Source organism: Mesoplodon mirus (assembly GCF_964341445.2).
Source record: "Mesoplodon mirus genome assembly, contig: HAP1_SCAFFOLD_330, whole genome shotgun sequence".
Taxonomy (NCBI): Eukaryota; Metazoa; Chordata; class Mammalia; order Artiodactyla; family Ziphiidae; genus Mesoplodon; species Mesoplodon mirus.
The window spans coordinates 167,370-188,926 of record NW_028295610.1 but is presented as its reverse complement, the minus strand read 5'-3'; the positions used below and the strand labels follow the sequence as shown (position 1 = coordinate 188,926).

Genomic DNA, 21,557 nt, shown 5'->3' with positions numbered 1-21,557 from the left:
TCCTTAGTAAACCACACACAGCACATGGAGGTATATACACGCATCCCTCCTATACTACGTTCTCATACAACCCATCTGTACCACAATCCTCTCCTCCAACACCAAACGCTGGAGATGAGATATGTATATAGACACACACACTATATATATAGGACACACACACACACACACTATATATATATGTATCTGCTCTACTCTCGCACAAAAACAGCAAACTTCAGCCATCGCTAAGTACCTCTATAAGAGCCAGTCACGTGTCATACACACCACACTTATAACACATTCTTGAGTAATGCCAGACCCGCTTTGTACAAACCACAGTAAACCACAGTCTCAGTAACCCATGTCAGGGTTGCCAGATAAAATAAGGGCTATCCAGTTCAATTTGAATTCCAGATAAACAACAAGTATTTTTTCTATATCCGTATGTCCCATATATTGTATGGGCCATACTTACACTAAAAGTAAGTAAGACCAAATACTGCATGGGAATACTTACACTAAAAAATTATGCTGGGTTTATCTGAAACTGAAATTTAACTGGGTGCCCTGTCTTTTTCTTCGCCTTGTTTGGCAACCCTTATATACTTACCAGCAGCTCAGGTATTATATATTTATTGTATTTTTGTTTAGTCTGTGTCTTCCACTACTAGAATATGCAGCATTACCAGAGACTAGAACAATGGAAGAGTGCCAGATACTCAGGAGTAGCTGCTTACTGAATCTTGGTGAATGAATGAATGAACACACACCATAAATACAAGCCACACCATGTAATGAGGAAAAGTTACATGTCCCAGAATTCCTGACTTGTGAACAGAAACCATGCACACAAAGGCCACAGACACAGATAGACACGTCTGCACTGTGCTCCCCATGCCAACCCCACACTTACCACAGACTTAACTGATACACATCACTCACTCTTCCCACACACTCACAGTCACCACCGAGGCCTACATTACCAACTAGACAGTGAGAGAATAAGTATTGATTGGAATTAAATCCTGGAGGATCCACTGGGAACCACACTCTCAACTGTGTGTATTCACTGCACCTGACACGTGTCACACACTCAGTAAATATTTGTGGACAGAGGACTGATGAACCCACCCTGAGCCTTTCATTCCTCCCTCAGGAATCTCGAAGTCACAAGAGGATCCCCCTCACCTTGGATCCACTGTGGTGGCCCAAGGCTGCAGCCCAGGGGCAGGGGAGGTCTCCTCTGCCCCTAAACACTTCTCCTGTGCTTCTTCTCCGTGCAAGCTCATGTACGCCGGTAAGGGCACGGGGCTCCTCAGGTGAGGGGGTGCTTGGCTGTGAGGCAGGAGGCACACAGATCCCAGGGAGGCGGAGAGGAAACCCAGGGTCATCAGAGGTGATGAGGGCTCTGTAGAGGAGCCTGGGCAGGATGGCTGAGCTGTTACGACGGCGTGGATCCCAGCTGAGTCAGGGGTGGGGGGCGGGTGTCAATCCTGGTACTACCATGGTGGGGAAGTCAAGGAGCAGGGGCCGGAAAGGTCTGGACTTGAGGTGGAGGGAAGAGGGACCAGATTAAGCATCTTCAGAGGAAAATGTAGGGTTTCTCTTTGCCTTTGCTTCCAGAGAAGGACAGAGTTCTGCATCATAGACCTCCAGCCTGAGAGCAGCACCATCCAGCTCAGGTCCACGCAGCTCACACACACATGCGCCCTCCAGGCACAGCCCTTCTCAGTGCACACATGAACCCCAAGCACATGATCCACAGTACTCTCCTCCTGCACCACCGCCCCATTCCACAAGGAAAGCACCACCGATATTCCCAAACTCACACTCCTCGTCATACACGCATCCATCTGCATCCCTCACATACCACAGTCCTCACCACCGTACTCCACACCCGTGTATACAGACACAGCTCCAGTATCCCCCAACATGCAGAAAAAAGCCCACAGATGACACCAGATACACCACTGCCTCCTACGGCCAACAGACACCAAGCTCACGACATAGCTATGTCATGCAAATGTCCCTCTCCCGTCTACCACACCTGCTCCCTCAGCTTCTGGTATGGCCCATGCATGTTATTATGATTTTAATTTCCTTTTTCAGGAATCCGGATATCACATCGAGACACTGCCCAGCCTACCGCACCCCTAGCCCAGGTTCAGGAAAAAGGGGAGACCGCTCCCCAATCACACTGTGTCTCCTCCTCACCCTCTTCACCCTGTAAGAACGATCTGCACACAGACAAAGAGGAAAGGGGCATGAAAATATACTACATGCAGGTACAAGTGAACAAGGGTGTCGCTGTCTCCTGGAAGACAAAGAAACCCTTGGAGTTGCCTGAAAAGCAGCTGAGGATAGAAGAAGTGACCCTTCCTGAGGATGCGTGCACAGTAGGCACTTACCCCTCTGATGTGTCCACCGAAAACCTCCTGTCTGACAGTGAGCCCACTGGGGAGGAGAAAGAGTATGAGGAAAGGGCAGAGCCAGGCAGCCCATCAGGGTCACCTGCCGTCGAGGAGACACCCAGGGCCAAGACACCGGACTGGATGGTGACCATGGAGACCGGCTTCAGGTGCATGGCCTGCTGCCGTGTCTTCCCCACCTTGGAGGTCCTCCAGCAGCATGTGAAGGGCGGCGTCCTGGAGGGCTTCAGCTGTCGTATCTTTCATCTCAACATGGCCCAGTGGATGGGCAATGTGGAATCCGAAATCACCCCGAGGAGGAGGACAAGGAGGACGAGGAGGACGAGGAGGAGGAGGAAGAGAAACAAGAAGGCCCCAGCCCAATGAGACCCCGTAGGCAGGCTCTCTCCTCTCTTTTGATTTCCACACAGCAACTGAGATTCATGGGACAGAAGATCCTGGAGACGGTGTGGTCTTGGAAGAGGTAAGGCTTGAGGCTGGCAGTCTTCTGAGCCTATGTCACGAGGGCCCAGAGGAGTCTAAGGGAAGGAGCCGCACACATGTGCTGGTTGATCTAATGGCTCTGAAGTTGCATCAACTTGGGACACACCCAGCACTTCCAAAGGAATTGAGCTCTGTTGACTTAAACAAGAAGGTGGAGCCTTTTCCTAGGAGTTTTCTCAGGGTCTGCACGATGGACCTCAACTCTTAGAGGACGTACCACCAGCAGCTCCTTTTTGGGAGAGAGAGCCAGGAGTGGTCTCAAGAGAGGACAGGGGCCCTTGCAGGACCAGAACTTTGAGGTCTGAGAGCCTTGCGCCTGAGCTGAGATCTCACCCGGACCACTGGACCTAGCCTTCTGTGACAAAGGGGAATATGAAAGAGAGTCACGTGGAAATGAGGTCCCCCGAGATATGGAAGTGTTCCAGAACCTTCGTTGCGTGGTAGTTGATCTGGAGCCAAGCTCACTGTGGTGTGTGTGGCTCTGAGCATTAAGGCAACGCTGGAGGGTAACCCTGACCAGCAGAGCTTGGAGTGCTTCTTGTCTCTTCCTGTTCTACCTCAGTTGTTTTATCCCTTCCAGGGAGAAGAAAGCACCCTCGGGACAGTTGGTAGTAAACCAGGGTATATTCTCCCTCAAGGGGACCCGGCCTGCCCTTCATTCAAGATGCTCTGGAAATGGGAACTGACTCATGTTATCGAATTGGCTGAGGGAGCACAACTCCCATGTTGATTCCGGTCAGACATGTTCATCAGACCTAGAGCTTTTCTCCTGATTCAAATCAAGTAGGGTATTAGTAGACTTCCCATTTATTTCAGCCCTAGAGATAGCACATGAGCAAATATAAAAAATCTCTGTGTATCAAAGCATTCTAATGAGCCCTTTCATTTTGCTGTTCATTGTGAAAAACACGCTCACTTTATCTCTGCCAATGAAGTGTTTCCACTTGACCCATGATGCCCCACGATCCCATTAGCCTCACTGAATTTAGGGAGCCCATTATGATGACATAATTTCCCTCTCATTCCTGGCCTGCAGAGAAGAGCAGCTACAGAGCATTCCAAGACTGCTAACGCTCCCCTCACCAATACGTTTCTTAAACCTCTGGCAAAGGAAATGTCCTTTGAGCCCTCCCAGGGCACATAGGGGGTTTGGGTGAGCAGATCTTATGTGATAAATCCACTCCAGTGGTCTGGCATTCCTATGCCTTTGTAAACCTTCTACAGTGGTGGTTCTCAGCTGGGGACACTTTTGGTCCCCCCTCCCAGGAAATATGTGGCAGTGTCTTGAGACATTTTTTTTTTTTTTTTGTGGTACACGGGCCTCTCACTGTTGTGGCCTCTCCTGTTGTGGAGCACAAGCTCCGGACGCACAGGCTCAGTGGCCGTGGCTCACGGGCCTAGCTGCTCCACGGCATGTGGGATCTTCCCGGGCCCTGGCACGGACCCATGTCCCCTGCATCAGCAGGCGGACTCTCAACCACTGCGCCACCAGGGATGCCCCTTGAGACTTTTTTCTTTAAGGAGCTGTGTTATGAATGAGCCCCACGTGGCTGGTGCACACGGATGTATCAAGGCACTTTTTTTTTTTTTTTTTTTGGTACGCAGGCCTCTCACTGTTGTGCTCTCTCCCGTTGCAGAGCACGGGCTCTGGACGCGCAGGCTCAGCAGCCATGGCTCACGGGCCCAGCTGCCCCGCGGCATGTGGGATCTTCCCGGACCGGGGCACAAACCCGTGTCCCCTGCATCGGCAGGCGGACTCTCCATCACTGCGCCACCAGGGAAGCCCTCAAGGCACTTTTTATTGTTACAACTAGGGTGGCAGGGAAGAGTATGTGCCACTGGCCCATCTTACATTGCACAGGACAGCTCCCAACAACAAAGAGCTATCCAGTTCAAAATGTCAGTCATGCCAACGTCAAGAAATTTTGCTACAACATACTTAGAAAGTCCTGGCATTTTGACTTTAGCATACGCTAACTTTGGGTACAGGTGTCAGTCATTTGAGCAAACTGTTGAAGGCATTCCCAGGTAGCCAAGCTAACACGCTGAGTCTGGAATTGGTGTTGAATGCACTCGTATCAACAAATCCAGCCTAACCCAATATTACATTACTCCCACCTGCTTCAATACCTACAAAATCCACACACATTATTTCTCAGGTTTCTATTGATATAAATTATACAATTCCTTATTTTAGCAGATAGTGTCTCCTCATGGTCATCCTTTATACCTGGTGGGTACCCACCCCTTCCCTGCTCCCGTCCCCATTTCAAGGACTCTAGTCTGATTACTAGGTCTGGAAAAACGAGAGGTAGTGGAGGCAAGTCTTGAGGATCCACAGACCCCTGCAAGGAAACTATCTCAGAGTAGAGGCAGACTTCCTTCTAATAGCTCAGCAGGCTCATCTAAGAGGTCACAGGTCAGAGGTCACAGGCCTCAGCTTTGTTGGAATCTGCCCATGTATTTCCACCTCAAATTTCCAGGATTCTACTCCTTCCCACTGATGCCCTAGGACATAAGAGAATCTACAAGGTTGTGAATCAATGTGTTGTCATTCAGCCACTGACTGAATTTGACTTTGGATCCCCTTAAAAAAATAAATAAATAAAAAGGAAGGAAAGAAAGATAGAAATGCTGATTATAACAAGTCCCCCAAAGTGTTGCTATGTAGCCAAGCTCAAAGCTAAGACAGAAAATCCCCAACGGTAAAAACAGATTTCGAGCTCAAGCTATCAACTGGGAGTTGAAACTGAAGGCCCTACAAAGGCCAATGGAACTGGATACAAAGCTAAAGATTTAGTCTTTAGCATAGGTGGGAGTCAAGGTTAGAGGAAGCCATGCACTGGGAGTGAGTTGTGAACTACTCAACACTAAGAATGGAAGAGCAGCTCTTTCATTGAATGTGAAGAAAGAAACAGGTAGTCCCTAGTTGCTACCACTGTCTTTGAACCAAACTAAAGAACAAGGTCAACCAGAAGGGCAGATATGAGAATCAAAAAGGAAACCTCTCTGGAATCCTCACTGAACCAAGTCTAAGTTCTGCTCTACTTGTGGTCTTTCACTTACAGAGACAAACCTTTTGGGCTTACCACAGGGGATCAACAGACTTTTTCTCTCAAGGGCCAGAAAGTAAATAGTTTAGGTTTTGTGGGCCATCAGTGCTCGTCACAACCACTGAACACTGTCAGCACAATGGGAAACACTCAAAGATGGTAAATAAATGGATGGGCCAATAAAGAGCTTTTATGTTCCAATAAAGCTTTAAAGGCAATGAGCCAGGTTGGGCTCACAGGAGGTAGTTTTCCAGCCCTTGACTTAACTCACTAAACTACAAATTACCTTGAGAGTTGGTGGTTTGATAGCTACCAAACCAAACCAAACAAGAAAGCCCTAGGATTTCTGACATCTAATGCAGTGCAATTTGAGGTAGCATGGACTTTACATACACATGTGAAGGTGTGGTCTAGGAAACCAATCTTGGAAACCTGCCTCTCACATTAAATACATCTTTTGCTGAGTAAAGCCCTTTAACCAAGTAAGTGTTAAACATCAGTGAAATGACTAAGAAGTAGGAAATGGTATGCAAACCTCCTCCTTAACAACTTGTTCCCATCATTCTAGGTTTCTTCCCTATGCACATTTTTCTTTAGGGAATCGTTGATAAATTTTACCTCTAAAACTTACCTATTTCCACTCTCTATCTTCAGGATTTGCCCAATCACTGTTACTTTGTAAACAATTTAAAAAAGTTTTTTTGGGGGGTAAATTCCTTTTTTCCCACAGCTAATGGTTCTGTGTGTCATAGTGTCTGGAACGACCCAGCTACTTCTCCAGTCAGACCAAGCACTTGAAAGGACAAGCCGGTACCCCGAGCTATCCATCCATTCACCCAGTAAGGAAGCCTGATGAGGAGAACTAGGATGTGTAAATTTCTACTGTTGGAATTAAAACAGAATATTCTGGGCTGCATGGATTTATCCTAAACTTCAAATGCATTAATTATAAATAGACCGTTACACTGACTACTATTCTGTATCTTTGAATAACCATATACATTTTTTCTTTTTATAACTGATTTCTAGAGGTCTATTCCTTAATTTTGGCCATATATATGTATACCTCATGATGATAGGATTTCTTACTGTGAGGGATTAATATGTTCTTAGTAATTTTTAATATTATATTTTACATTATTTTACTACCTATGTTACTATAAAAGTAACAGTATTTTACTGGAAAATTGATGCTCAATGAAAAATTTAAAATATGGAAGTTACATGTGGAAGAAATCCCTGAAAATCTTGCCACTGTTTACCTAAGGGTGAATATCCCTTTACAGATGATAGGACGCATTAACACACACACATACATGTTTGATTAAGGTATGTGATGTACCTACCTAAAATACATTAAACTGTTACATGCTTCTGTCATTAAGTTTAAGCCATCATTTTAACAGACCTGTTATTACATAACTATCTTAAAATATAAAGACATTCCTATTGAATATTTCACTTTTACAAAATTTAGTAACATTGACAGGCTACTCACCTTTTCTATTTGAATTTCCTAATTATAAGGTCCTATTCTGTGATTTCTATATCAAAGGGACGCACGTTCTATGTTTTGATATGTACTCAGCAACTTCACTTTGAAAATCAATTTTTCAATCCACCGCTAGGAAAAAGTGTGCAAGTCAGTCGTTGAATAAATATGTTTGATGAAATTACCAGATTTCAACAAATATTTTTTTTCTTTTTATCTCAGGCCAGAGAGGAGTAAGGAGATAGAGAACTTGACAAAAGTAATCTACTTCAAACAGCCTCTTTTCTCTACTTAAGAAGTCTTGATGAAAGTAATGCTAAAACCCTTGGGAGACAATCACATCAAAACCTAGACGGAAATGTGGTGAATAAGAAACCAACGATCAGTTCATTTACATTCATTTACATTTCATTCATCAAGACTTGAGAAGACACCCTTAACTCAGGTCTTCTCTTCAAACTCCATCTTTCCTTCTTGACCTTCATTTGGCCTCTTCCCTTACCCTCAAGCTTTGGACTAAGGACACAAGGGCAAGATGGGTCACTAGTGTCCTCCATCCCCTAGCGACTGTGCTTCACATCAGTGGAGTACCGAAGGCAATAACCAAGTAACAGACACAAGAGTGTATGAAGACGAAGAGATTCTGATAAGGCTTTCTGTGACAGTGTGGGCCAAGTCGGCTGTATATGCCTGCTATCACCTGAAGGATGAGCAGCCTTAGGGGAGAAGTGCTCAGAAGGCAGAGCCTGGCTCTCTACAGGCTCTGCATCCTCACAGCCCCCTCCAAGACCTCAGTTGCAGCTTCGGCCACCAATCTCTCTCCCTCTGCCTACTCAGAGTTTTTGAAGTCTTCTTTCCTCCACATTTCTCTTGAGAGGTGGGGGAGGAAGATGAGGTTCAGGCCAGCTCAGACTCCCCTGGGATCCCAGCAGGATGCCTATCATGAACCTCCCACCTTCTAGGAAGCTCCTAAAATCTCCACACTTGGGGGAGGTTTCACTTCATCTGTGCTTCAAATTGCTGGCTGGAGATGGCCTGTTGGAAGGTGGCTAAAAGCAAGTAGGAATCTTCGGGTAGCCTGGACTTTCTCGACTGTCAGACATCTTCACGGATATTCTAGGAAACGTTGTTTGTTCTAGAGAAGGGAGGGAAACAATCCAATTGTCCAATAATGCTTGAATGGAAAATAAATGATGCTATACGCATTTGATGAAATAATATCAAACAGTCAAAAATCAAAAACCTAGATCTATATGGACTGATGTGGATAAATCTTGAAAAGATAATATTGATTGAAAGAAAATAAGATAAAGAATCTTAGATTATGATAACAGGTATGTAAGTATTTAAATATTTAAATCAATTCAACATATTGCTTCTATATATAGAGATGCAAGAAAATAAACTTTATCCAAAGAACACATTATTTACATTTAATATGTTCATTTATTTAGGAGACCCAAGAGAACCCACAGATAAACTAGCAGGAACTAATAAGACAGTTCAACAAGGCACACACATACAAGATCAATAAATTTTAAAAATCAATCAGGCTCCTCTACACTGGCGATAATAAATTAGAAACTGTAAAAGAAAATAAGAAAAAAAGAAGATCTAAAAATTGTCACAAGAGCCATATAAATTATTTAGAGCTAAGCATACGTAAAAGTAAATATAACTAACAAACTGAGTACGAACACTTAAACTCCGCCCAACCCAAGGATTAAAAAACCGCTGTTCTTACTTTATGAGAACAGGCCCTCTTCGTAAGTAGCAGATCAGTAAGTGAGAGTGAATCAAAGAAACACAGCATTTGAAAAGTCAGCTAGGCCAAGCCTCTCGATCGCACAGACAGAAGCTGAAGCCCAGATAGGTTGAGTTACTTGCTAAAGGGCCCAATGTCCTGACTCAAGGACTAGCATTTTTGACTCAGTCGCAAGACACAATCAAATGCAGTACCTTGGAAAGAGATGGGGAAAAAATGAAGAAATCAAGTATATAGTTCCTCATCTTTAAGTACAGAAATAGCCGTGACAAAATTACACGTATTGAGGGAAAATTGAAGTGCAGAGTTTAAAATGTCAATAATCCACAGGGAAACTGGAGACCATTTAAAATATTCATATTAAATCTCTCTAGAAAAGACATTAAAAGATCTCCAATCAAAATGTGAATTTTATAATAGACATGGTATGATACAATTTATAGTAGATAAGGTATGAACCTTTCCCTTTCACGGGAAAGGTTCGGCTGGGGAAAAGGAATTGTTCTTGAAAATGGGGCCTGTGCTACTGCAGACACTGTGCTCAACCTAGGTCCACCGAATGCTCTGATGTCATCACTGAGGTCACAGAATTCCACTGTGCGCCTGGCAACCTTGCAAACATAACAGCCCTGGTGAGCACTAGGCAGTACTGCTGGTTCACTAAGTGGTACAAGTTTTTCAGCCATTTAGGAGACTTGACCATTTTTATTTGTATTGAATCATTTCAATGGATTGCCCAAGAGCCAAGAAGGGCCAACCTGTAGGGAAGAGGAGGAGTTGGACATCTCTTGAGGCATCTTCTAAGGGAGACTTCTAGTTGGTACGATGGAACAGCGACAAAAGAGGAAACATCTGGAAAATGAAGAGTCCCAGGAAACTGCCGAGAACGGAGGAGGTATGTGGGGGGCAACTTGTCTGGGGCACATGGGTTTCTGCCAAACTGAAGCTTCTCTAGGAAGCGGAGGACTGAGAACGTGTCACCTTTGAAGCAGGGAGCGAGAGACCTTGTCTCACTGATGCTGCCGTATCTATCCGGAGGGTCCCTGTGGTGTGAGATGGCACAGAACGGCCAGATGCCCCCTGGGAGAGGGGAGGTCAGCTCCGCTGGTCTGAGTACTCTCTCCTGGGGCAGCCGGGCCTGGAGCTTTGTCGGACTCACAGCAGGCTGCATCCTGCTTGCACAGACCTAGAGATGCAGCTTTTCTCAGTCCCCGATTTCTCTCTTATTCTCTTGGATCTTTCCCTGGGGACATGAGGTGGGGGATGTGAAGGATGCAAGGATGCTGAGAGAGACCCATGAGTTGCTTGGCCTCTTTTACCAAAGTGGAAAGAGAAGCCCCATGAGTTGAAGGCCCTGGTTAAAAAATATCTTGACAAGTGGAATGTACTTTGAAAGAAGATTGTTTGTCTAGGGATGGTGTCATATTGAAAGCAAGGATGTTTTATTCCTTCAACAGGAAGAATTTCCCAAAGGAGATCAAGGGAAGGGAAGGGTTTTCCAGAGACTGAGACCGAGTGAGCGGGGGTGAGAAATGTCCTCAGGGTCCTGCGGGGAGCTCTGAGAGCCACGGGCCACGTGGTGCCTGCGTGCATTAAATGTAGGCGAGTAGCTTGCCCTGGGAGAGGGGTGGTCAACCCAGAGCTCCAGCTAGAGGCCTCTGCCCCAGATTAGAGCCCAGTAGCTCCTACCAGGCCCAGGGCCCTGGAGACTGTAGGATGGGCCCTGGGAATGGAGCTCTAGACAGCAGGCAGATTTCCAGGCAGTGGCTGGGACAGGCTGGGGAAGGCAATGACTGCCCCTGACCATTCAGAATATTTTGCTCTATGTTCCTGTGTGGGTGTGGGTGTGAGTGTGTGTGTGTGTGTGTGTGTGTGTGTGTGTGTGGTAGTGCAGAGAAGAGTGAGATGAATGGGGGTAGAGTGCTTACCAGATATAACATCTGTGTGGTAAAGTTCTTGTCACCCTGCCTGGACCTGGATGAAACTCGGCGTACCTAGGAGTGTATACAGAATTCTTGTTAGGGGTGTTTTATGAGACAGTAACTCATACACCCATGTACACTCTGATACAGCAAAAATATCACACACCCCACATATAACTTCCTTATTAAACCACACACAGCACATGGAGGTATATACAAGCATCCCTCCTATACTACGTTCTCATACAACCCACCTGTATCACAATCCTCTCCTCCAACACCAAACGCTGGAGATGAGATATGTATATAGACACACACACTATATATATAGGACAAACACACACACACACACACACTATATATACATCTATCTCCTCAACTCTTGCACAAACACAGCTAACTTCAGCCATCTCTAAATACCTCTATAAGAACCAGTCACGTGTCATACACACCACACTTATAACACATTCTTGAGTAATGCCAGACCCGCTTTGTACAAACCACAGTAAACCACAGTCTCAGTAACCCATGTCAGGATTGCCAGAGAAAATATGGGCTATCCAGTTCAATTTGAATTCCAGATAAACAACAAGTAATTTTTCAGTATCCGTATGTCCCACATATTGTATGGGCCATACTTACACTAAAACTAAGTCAGGCCAAAGACTGCATGGGAATACTTGCACTAAAAAATTATTCTGGGTTTATCTGAAACTGAAATTTAACTGGGTGCCTTGTATTCTTGTTCGCTAAGTCTGGCAACCCTTATATACTTACCACCAGCTGATGTGTTATATATTTATTGTAGTTTTGTTTAGTGTGTGTCTTCCCCTACTAGAATGTGCAGCGTTACCAAAGACTACAACAATGGAAGAGTGCCGGATACACAGGAGTAGCTGCTTACTGAATCTTGGTGAATGAATGAATGAACACGCACCATAAATACAAGCCACACCATGTAATGAGGAAAAGTTACATGTCCCAGAATTCCTGACTTGTGAACAGAAATCATGCACACAAAGGCCACAGACACAGATAGACACGTCTGCACTGTGCTCCCCATGTCAACCCCACACTTACCACAGACTTAACTGATACACATCACTCACTCTTCCCACACACTCACAGTCACCACCGAGGCCTACATTACCAACTAGACAGTGAGAGAATAAGTATTGATTGGAATTAAATCCTGGAGGATCCACTGGGAACCATACTCTCAACTGTGTGTATTCACTGCACCTGACACGTGTCACACACTCAGTAAATATCTGTGGACAGAGGACTGATGAACCCACCCTGAGCCTTTCATTCCTCCCTCAGGAATCTCGAAGTCACAAGAGGATCCCCCTCGGCTTGGATCCACTGTGGTGGCCCAAGGCTGCAGCCCAGGGGCAGGGGAGGTCTCCTCTGCCTCTAAATACTTCTTCTGTACTTCTACTCTGAGCAAGCTCAACTACGCTGGTAAGGGCGTGGGGCTCCTCAGGTGAGGGGGTGCTTGGCTGTGAGGCAGGAGGCACACAGATCCCAGGGAGGCTGAGAGGAAATCCAGGGTCATCAGAGGTGATGAGGGCTCTGTGGAAGAGCCTGGGCAGGATGCCTGAGCTGTTCCGAGGGCATGGATGCCAGCTGAGTCTGGGTGTGTGTGTGTGAATACTGCTACTACCATGGTGGGGAAGTCAAGGAGCAGGGGCCGGAAAGGTCTGGGCTTGAGGTGGAGGGAAGAGGGACCAGATTAAGCATCTTCAGAGGAAAATGTAGGCTTTGTCTTTGCCTTTGCTTCCAGAGAGGGACAGAGTTCTGCATCATACACCTCCAGCCTGAGAGCAGGACCATCCAGCTCAGGTGTACACAGCTCACACATACACGCACCCTCCAGGCACAGCCCTTCTCAGTGCACATCAACCCCAAGCACGTGCTCCACAGTACTCTCCTGCACCACAGCCCCATTCCACAAGGAATGCACCACCGATATTCCCAAACTCACACTCCTCGTCGTACACGCATCCAGCCGCATCCCTCACATACTACAGCCCTCACCACCATACTCCACAACCCTGTATACAGACACCGCTCCAGTATCCCCCACCACGCACATGAAAAGCCCACAGATGACACCAGATACACCACTCCGTCCTACGGAAAAAGACACCAAGCTCACGACATAGCTATGTCGTGCCAATGTCCCTCTCTCATCTACCACACCTGCTCCCTCAGCTTCCGGCATGGCCCATGCATGTTATTATGATTTTCATTTCGTTTTTCAGGAATCCGGAGATTTCATCGAGACACTGCCCAGCCTAGACCACCCCTAGCCCAGGATCAGGAAGAAGGAGAGACCGCTTCCCCATCACACTGTGTCTCCTCCTCACCCTCTTCACCCTGTAAGAACTATCTGGACCCAGACAAAGAGGAAAGGGGCATGAAAATATACTACATGCAGGTACAAGTGAACAAGGGTGTCGCTGTCTCCTGGAAGACAAAGAAACCCTTGGAGTTGCCTGAAAAGCAGCTGACGATAGAAGAAGTGACCCTTCCTGAGGATGTGTGTGCAGTAGACACTGACCCCTCTTCTGATGTGTCCACCGAAAGCCTCCTGTCTGACAGTGAGCCCACTGGGGAGGAGAAAGAGTATGAGGAAAGAGCAGAGCCAGACAGCCCATCAGGGCCACCTGCCGTCCAGGAGAGACCCAGCACAAAGACAGCGGACTGGATGCTGACCATGGATACTGGCTTCAGGTGCATGGCCTGCTGCCAGGTCTTCCCCACCTTGGAGATCCTCCAGCAGCACCTTAAGTTCAGCGCCCTGCAGGGCTTCAGCTGCCGTGTCTTTCATCTCACCATGGCCCAGTGGATGGGCAATGTGGAATCCGAGAGCAACCCTGAGGATGAGAACGAGGAGGAGGAGGAGGAGAACGAGGAGGAGGAGGAGGAGGAGGAAGAGGAGGAGGAGGAGGATGAAGAGAAGCAAGAAGAAAAGGAGAATGAGGGAGAGCAGACCACGGGGGAAGGCCCCAGCCCAAAGAGACCCCGCAGGCAGGGTCTTTTCTCTCCTTTGAATTCCAAACAGCAACTGAGATTCATGGGACAGAAGATCCTGGAATATGGTGTGGCCGTCCCTTGGAATAGGTAAGGCTTGAGGCTGGCAGTCTTCTGGGCCTATGTCATGAGGGCCCAGAGGAGTCTAAGGGAAGGGGCCGCACACATGTGCTGGTTGACCTAATGGCTCTGCAGTTGCATCAAATGGGACACACCCAGCACTAACAAAGGCATTGACCTCTGTTGACGTAAACAAGAAGGTGGAGCCTTTTCCTAGGAGTTTTCTCAGGGTCTGCACGATGGACCTCAACTCTTAGAGGACGTACTGCCAGCAGCTCCTTCTCGGCAGAGAGAGCCAGGAGTGGTCTCAAGAGAGGACAGGGGCCCTTGCAGGACCAGAACTTTGAGGTCTGAGAGCCTTGGGCCTGAGCCGAGATCTCACCCTGACCACTGGACCTAGCCTTCTGTGACAAAGGGGAATAGGAAAGAGAGTCACGTGGAAATGAGGTCCCCCGAGATATGGAAATGTTCCAGAACCTTCGTGGCGTGGTAGTTGATCTGGAGCCAAGCTCACTGTGGTGTGTGTGGCTCTGAGCATTAAGGCAATGCTGGAGGGTAACCCTGACCAGCAGAGCTTGGAGTGCTTCTTGTCTCTTCCTGTTCTACCTCATTTGCTTTATCCCTTCCAGGGAGAAGAAAGGACCCTCGGGAGAGTAGCAGACAGAATGCCGTGGTCTGAAGGAGGATGAAGGGACCGGCACTCAGTCTAACATCATATGACAATAGAAGCGTCCTATGCAATAAAGGGCATTTTCCAAACCTTTCCTGGAGCTTTTATTCAATGACATTTTTCTATCTATGCATCTATCTGTCATCTACATCTGTGTCTTTCAAGGTTTGTGAACAAGCTTTCACATAAGCACTAGAGACGTCCGCCAGCATTTTCCAGAAGAGGCCTGCAAATTGCTGGGGACTCCTCACAAATAGGGAACGGCCACAACCCCTGCCACACAGACTCTGCGCGTGGCCCTCCTGACGTACTCCCACTCTCTCTCTGAATTTCCCAACGTCTGAGATGAGGGTGCTGGCTGGAGGCAATGATCACGTGCAGGCTGAATCTTCTCCAGATTCTGATTCTCTTCCTGGGCATATCGTCCTCAAGCACAGTTTCCAAGTCCCTGGCCACACTGATCTCTCTCCTTCAGTCCTTCCCTCCCTCCCTCTCCTGCCTCCCAGTGCAGAGAATACTTTTTTGCATTTGAGACATTTATTTTTTGTTCACAAATTCTCACCTGTTTTACTGTGTCCTCCGTTGTGAACATTCCAAAGCTGAGACTTTTCTTTTTTTCTCCCTCATTTCTGCTGAGTCTTTACCTTCCTAATGCAGTGAGCTCACAGTGCCTAGCTGACTGGATGAGGAAAAAAAATCCAGGGAGCAAAGAGAAATAATAAAAGAATATATCAGTTAATTTTTCATAGTGTTATCCAACTACATATTTTTAAAATTTTGGAATAATATTAGGAATCTTCTCTTTATAAAAAACTGAATTATTAGGCTTCCCTGGTGGAGCAGTAGTTAAGAATATGCCTGTGAATGCAGGGGACATGGGTTCGAGCCCTGGTCTGGGAAGATCCCAGGTGCCACGGAGTAACTAAACCCGGACGCCACAACTACTGAGCCTGCGCTCTAGAGCCCGTGTGCCACATCAACCGAGCCCACGTGCCACAACTACGGAAGCCTGCGTGCCTAGAGCCCATGCTCCGCAACAAGAGAAGCCACTGCAATGAGAAGCCCGTGCACCACAACCAAGAGGAACCCCGGCTCACTGCAACTAGAGAACGCCCGCTAGCAGCAACAAAGACCCAATGCAGCCCAAAATAAATTAATTAATTTTAAAAAATTGAATTAGTTTCAAGGGTACAATGTATAAAAGTACAATAAAAGCCCCCCTTCATAACCCCCCAACCCCACTCTCAAGATGGAATAGATATGCTGTGATACAATTTATAGTCGTAGTACTACTACTCCTCCCACCACATCCGAAATCCTCTGAGCCAGGTGCAGCAGCTTCCTTTCACAATGCTAGGACCCGCCACAAGACAGATGATAATCCCTTTGGACATTTCTAAGAGCGGCTCCAGGGGAACAGTACCTGGGAAATGCCACTGACAGCTCAGAATATCCATGGCATTCTAGAGCCTCGGCACTGCTCTCGCTCTGGGAATGAAAGTCCAAAAAGCACATCGGAGAATGTTCATAGTTGTAAACAAGCTCCACCTTTGAAACACAATTTACATAGAACCACATATACAAGCCTGCACAATGGATGAAGCCAAGGTCTCCTGCATGATTTCCCTTCTGACCACCTTATTGTCTCCTCAACCATAAAAGGTGAACTTCAAACTCACGACCTTGCCTTGTCACCAGAAACATCCAAGCTTGTATCAGTCTTTCTAAGACCAGATACTTGCTCTCTGAACTATTAGAGACTTGTCACATACACACAGGTAGAACAGGATTATTTCTCTCTACCTGGGGACCTGGAGTCTTTCACAGTGCTCCTGTTAAATCTCTCACAACAGCAAAACTTTACCTACAAAGGGTTCAAGCTATGACACTCCCAATTTCCACAAACCTCCTCAGCTCTTGTGAGTCACATGCAGCCAATTCCAGGAATTGGAAACATGGTTGTGAGGATGAAACTGACTTTGGGGCTCCCCTTGGATATGGTCTTCCAGACTTACCAAAAGGCCATAAAGAGGAAGGTTTACCCCACCTCAGGGAAACCCGAGGCAGTACTTGCAGTCAAGGGCTGGCCATGGCTTCTGAGCTACATCCAAAAATAATTTCATACTGTACCTGGATCTGCTGAAGCCATTTCTGACTGTCCGAGAGCCAGCATGTACCGCTCCTCAACTGCCTCCATTGTGGATCATCAGTAGGGCTGTCAGATTTAGTAAATAAAAGTACAGGATACCCAGTTAAACTTGAACTTCACATGAATAATAAGTCATTATTTTTAGTATAAGTAGATCCTATGAACTATTTGGGGCATACTTATCTTAAAAATATACTTGTTGTTTTTCTGACATTCATATTTAACTAAACAGCCTATATTTTATCTGTCAACCCTACCCTTCAGAAATGATGGAGGCTCATAGAGATCCAGGAGATGCCTCAGCGCCTCCTCAGCTTTTATTTCTATGTCCTGGACAGCGAGCACGAACCTTCCACTCCCAGTCATTGGCTAGAATGGAGGATATTCTCTGTTTTAGAGCTTTTTCTACTTGTCATTGTTATTATCTTCCTTAGTTTAAAGAGATGTTTGTTTTTTCCCAAACTTAATAGCTCATCCAAAAGTATTTCAAAGTTCATTAGACAAGGGAAAAAACAACATGGTTCTGAAAAGTGAAGGAAACCGCCTGGTGTTTAGTCAAGAAGTAGTAGGGAGATTGAAAAAGCCAAACTTAATAAGCAAATCTCTCCAAGGGTATTTTCAGAGCTTGATACCCTCCCACACCCTGAAAATATTATTACATCAAGAATGTAGAACTGCTAACCAAATGTAAGGCTCCCATATGATTCTATCAAACTGAGGATGCTTCTTTACTAAGCAGTGAGCACACTTGCTGCCCCAGGGACCTTGGCAGTTGCAACGTAGGGCTCTTCCCTTTGGGATGGAAACAGCAAGTTTTCCTGTGGTCTACACACTGGCCCCCAAAATACTACACTCCCAATACTTGTCAACTTTAAGTATTTTTCTACATATCTCCATTTTTCTGTTACTATTTGGACTACATCCTAGACTTGACACTACGTAAATTGCATTCAAGAAGCTATTTTTAAAAGTTGGTAGGAAACCTTAAATCTATAGCTTGCAGTCCCTGGCTTACTTTCATCCAGGTGCATAAGGGTTTTCAAAAGTAGTCAGGTTAGTTACCCCATATCACAGCCCCACGCTGGTGTCACAGGTATAAAAATGGAACATGATATTTAAGGTTTTAGTTGCCAAATCATCAAGCCTCCCAGACAGAGGCAATAGAGCAAAACGATTACAGAGGCATGGATTTTGATTTGCTCCAGTGTCTTGGGCAAGTCACTTGGCCTCTGTATTTATTTGGACTTATCAACACTTATCTGTCACTTGGGGGTCATAATTGTACCTGGTCCATGGGAACGTTGTACAAATGATCTGTAAAGTAGTTACAAGAAACCGACACAGAGTAAGCACTCCACAGACATTGGCTATTAGCTATTGGAAATAGTTCTCCGTGAAACAGATGACTTTATCAGTGGATGACTCGGTGGGAGACAGTGAATCACAGAATCACAGCATGTGGAAAGTGACCTAGTTCACACTCTTATGTGAAAAGAAGAAAAGTGTGCATGGGTAGAAAATGTCTGAAACTTTACCTAACAAATAGTTCATCATGTTAGCATGGAGGATTAGAATAAATCAGGAAAGGAGCAAAGAAATACTTGAGTGTCATTCAATTTCTCTATCATTTGTGTTTCTCCACTGAGACTCTGAATACACTGGAAGTGCAATTTTTTTTAATGTGGCGGGATAAAGGTTTTCAAGTTTTCCTGATCCATCCGTATTATTATCTCAGAATTGCTGGCGGTTCTTGCCATCTTCGGATCTACACCCATCTGAGTCAGTGGGCCATTCTGGCCGGAGGAGATAATAGAGCAGAAGTGAAGTGAGAGGAAAGGAGAGAAAAGATGTTCTCTTTTCTCTTCAAAGAGGAAAGGTCTTTGGAATGGGAACAACTCACAACCAAACTTTGGGGAAAGGATGTGATGGAAAATGAGACAAACATCCTATCCCTGTGATGAGAAGGATTCCCTGGGCTGGATGGAGGGAGGTCACAGGTGGCTGGACAAGGAAACCAACTAGGGAGAAACACACACAAGTGCAGGGCAAACACCCTGAGGCCACTCAGCCTGACTCCATGCAAACATGTTTCCAGCAGACAGCCCTTCACCTGTGGCTCCCCAGCAAGAAAGGTACCTCGGGGGTGCCAACTCATTCTGAGTCCGTTATGCCTGGCCATTCATAAACCGCTGTCTAACGTGTGAGGAATAAACTCTCAATGTTTATGAGGAAACTGGGGAAGTGTAGAAACACAGCTTTCAATACCTTGAATATGCAGTTGGAACTCAAATTTCTAGTAAACTTTCGCTCTAGCCCGTTCATGTGAACTTGTGACTTTGCATGTTCTCATTCTTCAAACGAGATACAAAACATATAGAAAGAGAAGAGAGGCTTTGGTTGATGAATTCAGCAACCCAGATAGAAATTTAGGTGAGAACCAAGCAGCCGTGAGTTCCTGTGGTTAGCTCTCTATCTGTTTTGCTTCTCACCAGCCCTGTGCTGTCCATCACCTGGTCCCAGTTGGAAATCTCTTTCCAGGATTATTGCATAGTCTTTGTACTGGTCACCTGTTGCCACCCTTCTCCTCCCACAGTTTGTTCTTTAGGTGGCAAAGTGATCTTTTGTAACTTTAAGTCAGGTTATGTTCTTGTTTCAAAATTCTCTTGTGGCTTCTTTTACTTAGAATAAAAACCACTTAAAGTGGCTTCTAGAGCCTTCTGTGGGCTGCTGTTCGTTCTCCACCACCTCCCTGAATACACCACCTCTCCTCCCTCTTACCCTATCTTTTCCAGACCTGCAAAGGATGCTTCTGCCACAGAGCCTTTTCCTGGTCCTTCTCTCTGCCTGGAATACTCTTTCACCTGTAATCTTTTAGGCCTCTACTTCTTTCAGTCAGTCACCTTAAAGATGAGGAGGTGGCTGTCCTCTGACCACCCTATGGAAAATACAGTCCTCTCTTTCTTACTCTCTCTGCCCTGCCTTGTTTTGTCTCTAAGCGTTTCACTCATGTACATTTTGTTCACCTGTTTCTCACCTCTCTGTCTTCCACTGGAGGGTAATCCAGGAGTGCAGGAGGAATTCGGGCTGTTATATGTTTATTGCTCACTAGCCTCAGTGCTTAGCATAGTCTTGGTACATGACAGGAACTCTTAAATATTTCTTGAATAAACGAATGAGTTAATGGATAGAGAAATTAGCCTTCCATGAAAATAGCTAGTAGGCGGTGAACAAATCCGAGTGAATAAGGGATATTGCTAAATGTTTTTTTGTCTTCAAATGAATTCCTAGCCTAATTCTAACTTCTCAGGTGCCCATGATGTGTGTATGTGTGTGTTTGCCTTTCTGTACAAGTTGGCCCTCATCAACTTGCACAAAAAATATGTATAGAACCTGTAATTATAACCAAACTGAGTAAAATGCTTTCCCTGTGACTTTCCTTGAGCTCTCAGTAGCAGAGCAAATTCATTTGGGGAGGAAATAGTGTTTGGAATGAGGATTCTTATGTCTACTTCTTAGGTAACCCTCCCATAGAAGGAAAGAAATTTCTATTTCCTTATCCCTTATACCAGGGGAGAACAGGTCTCAGAAAACAGCCAGCTGGTGAGTTAGCCTTTCCCTTAAAAGATTTGCCCCGCTGCGTCCCATTTGCCTCCTCCAAAGCCCACCTCACTAATAAGAAATCGATCTTTGTTAGCTCTACAAACATTTTGTGTGTGTGTGTGTGTGCATTTGTATGTACCTTGTAGAAGGCATTTTAGATAATGTCACCTTGAGTGCTTTGATCATTCTTCAATAGTTTCTAGTCTGTTTCTTCTCAATACTTATCACAGGCTATGGAATTTATTCCCAGCTCACTCATAAAGCCCATTCTTCACTTTGGAACTCATTCTTGTTAAAGACCAATGTATCTGTGTCCAAAAATTTCCCATGCTGTTTTTAAAGAGACAGCATTCTTCCCTAGCCTCTAAATTTTGACTCCTGCTTGGCAGGGGGAGTGGAGGAACATATTAGGCAGCACAAATGCCTGAGAAGGATCCAGTGCATAGGTCTTCATGCTCTTTTTTAACCCCACTGATTCTTAGACCCTTTTTTAAAATTAATTAATTGTTGGTTGCATTGGGTCTTTGTTGCTGCATATGGGCTTTTCTCTAGTTGTGGTGAGTGGGAGCAGCTCTTGGTTGTGGTGCGCAGGCTTCTCATTGCAGTGGCTTCTCTTGTTTCAGAGCACGGTCTCTAGGAACGTGGGCTTCAGTAGTTGTGGCACGTGGGCTCAGTAGTTGTGGCTCACGGGCTTAGTTGCTCTGCGGCATGTGGGATCTTCCTGGACCAGGGCTCGAACCTGTGTCCCCTGCACTGGCAGGCAGATTATTAACCACTGTGCCACCGGGGCAGTCCCGGTTTTTAGCCCCTTTCATATCCTCCTCAGCACTAACCCCCTTGGTGTGCTGCCGCCTCGGGTGCAGCCTTTCAACTTAAGCAAAACTGTACTTTCCAGTCCTTTTCCTGTATCTGA

General features: G+C 45.9%; 1 protein-coding gene and 1 long non-coding RNA gene across 2 annotated transcripts in view; both read right to left on the bottom strand.

Moving 5' to 3' along the window:
* Nucleotides 1–21,557, bottom strand: part of LOC309797347 (protein FAM170A-like) — a gene marked incomplete at both ends in the record, with an annotated part of 518,827 nt that overhangs the window by 382,733 nt on the left and 114,537 nt on the right. The gene's annotated exons all lie outside the window — the stretch shown is intronic.
* On the bottom strand, nucleotides 10,032–15,499 carry LOC309797355. The gene is made up of 3 exons (XR_014292609.1): nucleotides 15,458–15,499; nucleotides 11,133–11,198; nucleotides 10,032–10,185 (listed from the first exon to the last, which is right to left on the bottom strand). It is a non-coding gene; the product is annotated as an uncharacterized lncRNA (long non-coding RNA).